This window comes from Temnothorax curvispinosus, unplaced genomic scaffold, assembly GCF_003070985.1.
Source record: "Temnothorax curvispinosus isolate PA1 unplaced genomic scaffold, ASM307098v1 QBEX01003057.1, whole genome shotgun sequence".
Classification (NCBI taxonomy): domain Eukaryota; kingdom Metazoa; phylum Arthropoda; class Insecta; order Hymenoptera; family Formicidae; genus Temnothorax; species Temnothorax curvispinosus.
The window spans coordinates 59,097-66,717 of record NW_020212837.1 but is presented as its reverse complement, the minus strand read 5'-3'; the positions used below and the strand labels follow the sequence as shown (position 1 = coordinate 66,717).

Below are 7,621 nucleotides of genomic sequence, written 5' to 3'. Positions count from 1 at the left end.
TGGACTAATCAACGATTAAGTTAATCGGAGTTTGGTCGAAGTGGCCCTTAACTTCTTGGTACTGCTCGCTGCCGCGGATACGCGCGCACCATACGCGGCACACGGTACCAAAAATTTGTAATGCGGACGGACGACGCGTACGTGCACATGCAAGCATCCACGTACGTGACACGAGGTGGTAGGCCAACAAGACAAGGAGCGAGGTCCCGTGAGAGAGAAAAAGAGAAAGGTGGGAGAGGGTAAGAAACTGGTGGCGAGCTCTCACGAGGACTAGCGTCATTGTTGATCCCCTCCGTCCCCTCGTGAGATATCGAGTCCCATATGTTACGTCCGATATGTTACGCGTGCAAAATAGTAGGTTTCATCCGAATATAATTTCAAGGATATCTTCCTCGAAATTTTTTTTAAAAGGATGAAGCAAGTTTACGCACTACTCGTTTGCTCCGATCACTTCCAAAACAATACAATGTCCAAAATTAGAATATAAGACGTCTTTTGCATTGTGTTGGGCTATTTCTATTACGTCCCTACGATCCTTCCTACAATCCACGCGGACCACGCGTACCCTTTTCCTCCCTCATCGGTAAATCGCCAGCCACCTCCGGCCCTGCCGCGGGGCCCAGAGCACCTATGCCGACGATGGGGGCGGCGGGAAGAAGAGGGAGGCAAAGAGATAGAGAGGCGAGGTCGAGACAGAAGACATCGAGGGACAGTTCAGTGGCCCTCTTCCCCCTCCTCCGACCCCCTACCCCCCTCGCGCCGCACCTTGTAGCAAAGGCCACCAGCTCCTTGTCCTATTTTTGACGTCATCGACGGTGAAGGTAGACAGCGAGCAAGGGGGTGGTGCGCGCGCATGCGCGAGTGACTGTTCACCAACATGGTGAACGTCCTGGGTGACTCTCACTCGCGGCGGTGCCCAAGAGTGCTGAGGAGGCACAAGGCCTGCTGCGGTCCACCAGCAGCGGTGAGCGGAGCAGTGAACGGCAGTACACCGCGATCGAAGGAGGTTCTTGGGCGCGCGGGCACGGCCGAATAAAGGCGCGCGCCTTATTTAACAAGGCACCCCGCGCGTTTTCCTCCGCTTGCTTTTTAGTATATGTCTGCTCGCTCGCTCGCGCGACCGCGACCGCGAGCCATAAGAGTAGTCGGCAGCCGTGGCCGTCGCGAGGATCTTCTCTGCGCTCGTCCTTTTCGTCGACGATAGTGCCCGCCGGGGATTTTCGCACGAACTTTGGACTTTCAGACTTCGCGAATAATTGGCGTCCAATAATCGCAATAAGACGCGTCATCGCGTCGCGATCCAGCGCGACTTTCGCCGATTATGGATAGGAGAGAGCGCGGCGACGAGCAGCGCGAATGCCTATCTTGAACCAATCTGTGAAGCATATTGTAGGCGGTGGAGAACGGCGGAGGCGTACGCGGGGCGACGTGCTCGCCAGGCGCTTTTACTCGAGAGGTACGTAGAGGAACCCGCGGGATAGCGCGACATATGGACAACGGTCACGGCGGGAAAAGAGGTCCTCGTAGGGACCCTGCGGCGAGATCGAAGAGTGGAGCAGCGGAATGTACGGTTCCCCGAGATTTAAAATACATATATATAACAAATAGGAGTATACATATATGGGTGTATGTACAAAGCACGTGCGTTTTAAACATATATGCGATGCTTGATCCACGGTGATAAAAATGTCGTTCCGAGTGAACGAGATGGCCATCGTCGTCATCCTCGCCATCATCATCGTCGTCGTAGTCGTTGAATTGAGCAAGCGCGACATTTACTTATGTGCGATACATTCTCGGCTTGGAAGGCACGAGGGAGGAGTACGATCAGGCGAGGGAGCGACGTGAAAGTGAGTTCTGCTCGCACGCTACGTCGTCTGAACGACGATACAATTCGCGAAGTCAACTGTAAACGAATCGCGAGCCTTTTCGTGACTTCGTCGTGGGTGGTTTCCAAGGTGGTTTCCAACATCAACAGGGATTTCTTCTTTTTTTCTTCCCAAAGAGCACCATGTCCAAAATCGGGACATAAGATGTCTTATTAAAGACGTTATTAATACATCTTTAAGACGTCTTATGTTCCAATTTTGGACATGCGTGCTATCTGGGTTCTTTCTACGCGTGCCCGAACGTTCAGCCGGGACGTCGCTTTGTTGTGAGAGCGCGGGAGGTCCCGTCATGCAACATGCAATTCGTTACGAGCGTCGAACGCTCGGGAAAGTCACATCCCGTGCAGACTTTTCGCGAACGCGAACCGGATATTCTGCCGCTCACACGTATCGCGTCGTATCATACGAGAGCGTGGAGTTTCGTGGCCCGCGACCGATAGCGCGATGTCGCAATGTCTCCCCCTCGCGCTATAATGCTCCGCTTTTCCACTTTGGCAACCGCTCTGCGCGAGGCAACGTTCCTGAGGGAAGTTTGAAACCTGGCTTGAAATCGCGATCAAAGTAGCCCCCGTCTCCCAAATAACAATAGACGTTGGAAACGCATCTTTTCTACAGATGACGAAATGTGATAGCTTGTTTAGCTCATACGGATGCGTGTCCGTAAACACGTAATTAAAGTCAATTAGTTGATGCGCAACTAATTCTCCAATCTCTACCTCCAACTTTCTCGCCAAAAACAGACGGGGGGTTAATGAGGTCGAGAAATGCGTTTTTAACGTTTCGGTAAGGCGCGTCTACGTGAAGGATCCGCTCCCCGGGGAATTCCGCGGCGGGCGTTCCACAGGTATCGGCAGGGGAACAAAACCGGTATAATAATTTCGCTGAGTTCACGCCGAGTTTGGATATCAACCGATATCAATAATTATATCTTGCGTTCGTTCGTGAGAATCGTCGGCGCGAAGTCATCTTGTTCCCGCGCCGAAAGACGCATCACGCGGAAATCGAATCGAGGTCGGAAACTCATCGGGAATTGTCGGAAATTAATCTTGTCGGCGTCATACCACGTTTCGAGACACGAGACTCGCGATTGCGCCGCGCGAGTCGATGATTGCGAGATTGACTTTCGCGCAAGCGGCAAGCATAATCGTGAAAGCCGCAAGCAGCTCGCAAGCTGCGCTCGCTTGCTTCCGCGGTAAGCAAATTCCTCGCTTTCTACGAAACGAGCGGCCGAACGCCAAGAAATACGTCTGTTCTAAACGCGATGGAAACGCGTTTCACGCTTGACGTATTCCGCGGCCGCTGGACGTTTATCCTGTCCGTGGCACACGGCGGATCGTACCCACAATTTCTTTTCTCGCTCAGCTCCGGCTGACTATATATAGGCCAAGGAAAATAACGCGTTCGACGCCAATTCGGAACGGCCGCTCGCCTCCATCGAATTCAGATTCGACGTAAATCATGCGCGTTAGAAGGTTGATTTATTGATGTTATCGGCTAGAAGCAGGAACCGAAATCTGGCTATAATTCTTATGAAGTTCTTTTTGCACAGACATCCTGAAGTCTACAAGAATTCGAACACGCGAATTTTTATAGAATTAAATTCGATTACTTGTGCTATCTGGGTAATGACACGTCTTTTCTCTGCACTCGGGATTTTAGCTCTCGTACTTCCGGTCGAAAACACTATAATCAATCTGGTGCCCTCTATTAAGGCAGACAGCCTTAATTTCTTTTCTTAATAATATATTGATAGAAATACTCAGATACGCTCTATATACAGGGTGTTCCCTAAGTAGGTACAAAAAAATGAAGGGGATATTCCGTGGCTTATTTTAGGAAGAAAAGATCCTAAACATATGCCCCATGTAAGACCGTGATATGCTCTAAACTGCTTTGTTTTCAAAATACAGAGTGTTAAAGTGAAAAAAATCTTAAAATTTCGAAAATTTGAAAAATGTTTTAAAAATATTTTATTCAAATTTGGTATGTGCATATACTTGTGGTATTAAGAACTATTATCCAGTATCGATATTGACCAGTATTGATACATATGATTATATTTACAGTTTTTAATTTCAATTTTTTACCTTATCTCGAAAGCGGCGCATTGTTTCAAAAAAACACCATAGAGGCAGTTTTTATAAAGTTTTAGTTCGGGATTTTTTTAAATACGGTTGAATTGGTTTAGATTTTATGAAAGGCTACATCTCGTCTTATAGAAATTGGTGATAATCGAGAAAAAAGTCGGAGAATTAAAAAAAATCTGTAGTCGAATGAATGTGAAATATTAGAGGTGGTTCATGTCATCGCTCGTTGTCTATTAATAGGCATAAATATGAAGAAGCTCGCTGCGAGCGATTTATCGGTTTTCCTCGAGGGTGCCTCGCAAGAAAGTAGTCACGGACGGTCGGTCGTTGTACATACTACTTTTCATCGCACGAGGAAGAAGAGCCGATCCTCCTCGTCGGTAATTTCGTCGAGTTTATTGCCTCACGCAAATTAAAATGGCGATATATCGGCGCCTTATCGATATTACGGTCGTAAGTCGTGCAGATTTATGGCGATATCGTAAAGAGGGATAATCGTTGCGGGTTTGCGTCGCGCCGCACGGATCGTAGTAATTGCGATTTACGCATCCTCGCGTCCTCGCTTAATTCTCGCTTTCGTTTAATTGCAGCCCCGCGATTTACTTTCGTTGCATTGCAATCGCTTATAGGAGTATTTCGCACCGGACCCGCCGGGGTTGTCCCCGCGAAAAGGTGTGCGTAAAATATTTGGCTGCTGCCGCGCGGCCGAGTATAACCAGTTTCCTTCCACTGCTTCGAAATCTCGCTGTTGCACTCATCGAAGTCACTTGGCGAGTTGACTGGGACTTGGCGAAATAAGGTGGGAGAGAAAGATAGAGAAAAAGAGAGAAGAAGGGGTCTGCGAGCGAGAAAGAGAGTGAGCGAATGTGCGCGAAGAAGAGTGAGGAGTGGGTGGTGCGTGATAGAATGGCGGATAAAAGGTAGAAGGAGAGGAGGAAGAAGAAATGTGGACAGGAATAATTGGAAGAAATGACAGGAGACGTGAATTAGCGATGACGAAGAAAAGTTACAGAGAGAATATGAATAATGGCGAAGCTATATGAAAGAAACAATTTAAGAGAACTGGATTTTGATACAGTTGGGTATTAAACAGCAGAGACAGACTGCCGTTCTCTCAAAGTTGAAGAAACGAGAGAGGTACGAAAGCAGAGAAGAAAAGAGATACTTTGACAAAGACAAGGAGATACAAAGATAGTGCCGAGCGAAGAAAACCGAAAAGTAAAAGGGAAAGACAGCGAAATTGATAAAGAGAGAACACAAATCCGTGGAAATGTGTAGTAGAGATGAAGAGATATACGAAGGCGGCAGCTGAAGTACGAAGAGAATCGAGGAGAGAGAGAGAGAGAGAGAGAGAGAGAGAGAGAGAGAGAGAGAGAGATTTCTCAAAAGAAGATATACTCAGTCCGTAACAAAGACGGAGAAGCACGTGACGACAGAAGCTGAAGAGTGAAGAAAATCGCGGAGAAACGAGAGGGACATGGTGAAATACCCGTCAAGAAAAGAGGTGGAGAGAGGCAAAAAGAAGAGAAAGAGCGTGCGAACGGTCGTGTATGCCTCGCACGGGTGTGCGGGTGTCCATACGTGGTCTGTATGTGTGCATAGTGGTCCGTGCATTTATGTGTACGTGTGTCTTCACAGCGCACACCACGGCGAACGGATAGTGATTCGAGCCACAGTGTGGCTGCCACACCGCCAATCTCGAGGAAGGTGGGGATCCGCGCCGGTGTGTGCGCTGTACTCCAGCCAGGCCGTGCTAGACGCTGCCGCTGGTCGTATACAACAGCCTTCGCATTCTTCGAAGAAGTGAAAGCAGTTTCAGGGAAATTCTGGTGGCGGCCGGGCGTTCGCTCGCTCGTTCGTTCGTTCGTTCGTTCGTCGAAGGCAGAGTCGGCCGTGTGACGTTTCTTTCACCTCCGCGGCGCAGCGGAGATCCGCGCAATTCACGACTCGCGAGATTCACGCCGGGATCCCTTTTTCCTCATTATCGGCGCACGAGATCGGGCTCATTACGAAATCGTCATTGTGATTTCGCCCTAGGGAGACTTGCCCACGTATGTGCATACGCGCGAAACAGATGGCGAGCTCGGACGCAATCCCGTGCCTTGCGGTGAGATAATGGACAAACGCCATGAGGCACCTACTGTGTGGAGAACGTTGCAAAATCGTCGTCGAAGGGGAATAGAAGAGCGTCACTCGTGAGTCAGATTTCGGGGGTTCTGTTCTGTTTAGGAATGTCTCGGATTCTCACTCTGAATAAGGGAGAATACGCTCTTTCGTAAATCAAGGGTCCCACCATCGTCGCCACGAAGACCGTTCGATTTCGTTACGTAAATGTTGCATCATTACATCAATTATTTCGTCTTATCTTCGATATTGCCGCAAGAAGCGTTTTTAGAAGTTGGCCACTCTCTCGCGGAAAATGATTATCTATCCGTAATTAGGGCGTATATGTACCACAGTGTACATGGTGGTCCATCAGACACAGCTGAACAGGTCATAATTTGAAGATGTAACGGGGAAATAATTCACATCAAATGCGATAGGAAATTTTTAATTGACAACTTTCGTTAAAAGTCTAGTTGGCGTCAACATTTGAACGCTATTGTAACATTCTAGACATTCTTTGGAAAGAGACTCCGGACAGAACATCATGTCCAAAATCGGGACATAAAACGTATTAAAGATGTCATTAAAACGTCTTTTAGATATCATATCGTAAGACGTCTTAAAGATGTTTTTAAAACATGTTTTTAATGTTTTAAAAACATTATGCTTCGATTTTGGACATGCGTGCTGTCTGGGACGTCTTTAAAACTCTGGTGTCGTTTAGCTTATTAGTACGATTCTTAAACTCAAAATTATCGGCAGAAATTGTTTCCTTCTGCATTTAAGCAGTAACGCATTGGATTAACATCTGAAATACGTTCGGGGTGCGCGAAAATCTTCGTTGTCACGAAATCACTTCTCCTAGCGAGTCTTGCCATTTCATCGTGACATCACGAGTCGCGGAGTCGCATCGTATGGTTTCTTGCTTTCTTTCCTCTTCCTTTTTTTTTCGTCGATTTCCGTCACGCGTCTTCCCGATGAGACATCGACCAATCGTCGCCTTGGCGCGCGAAATTCCACAGGTTTGAGCCAGGTGATCGGAATTCGAATCTCCGGCACGACGCGATGCGAAGCGACGTCAACGGCGGTGGCGACACTTTCGGGGATTTAATCTGGGGATCGACCCGGGCGCGCTGCGTGCCGTAACTACCTAATCGACATTACGGTACCTCAGGCCATATGAGGCTTCGTTTCGTTACGCGTCGAATGCTGCGATTAATGACTTACATCGGAAAGTATAGCTTCGAGTAGACCTGTGTAAAGTTAGCACTCCATTTTTGAAATTTTGAAATTTTAAAAGTTGTTCCGGGTTGTTCTAGACTTGTTTTAAATTGTTCCAGAAGATCAAATTTTTAAAATAAAAATGTTTGCGGAAAATTAATAAATACAATTTTCTGACCTAGCACCCCATTTTCCGAAAATCGAACTTTTCAAGGTTGTTCCAGGTTGTTCTAGTTGTTCTAAACATTATTCTAAAGTATTAGTTTCATTGGTCAAAAACTTTAAGAGATATTGAAAAACGAAAAATTTTGGAAATAA

General features: G+C 47.4%; 1 protein-coding gene across 4 annotated transcripts in view; it reads left to right on the top strand.

Moving 5' to 3' along the window:
* Positions 1–928: 928 nt before the first annotated feature.
* The window catches only part of LOC112452219, a 28,200-nt gene continuing 21,507 nt past the window's right edge, over positions 929–7,621 (top strand). Inside the window, exon 1 of one of the 4 annotated variants that reach the window (XM_025012335.1) lies at positions 929–964. The gene's annotated coding sequence lies outside the window, so the exon portion shown is untranslated. The other 3 variants (XM_025012332.1, XM_025012334.1, XM_025012333.1) reach the window with 3 other exon arrangements.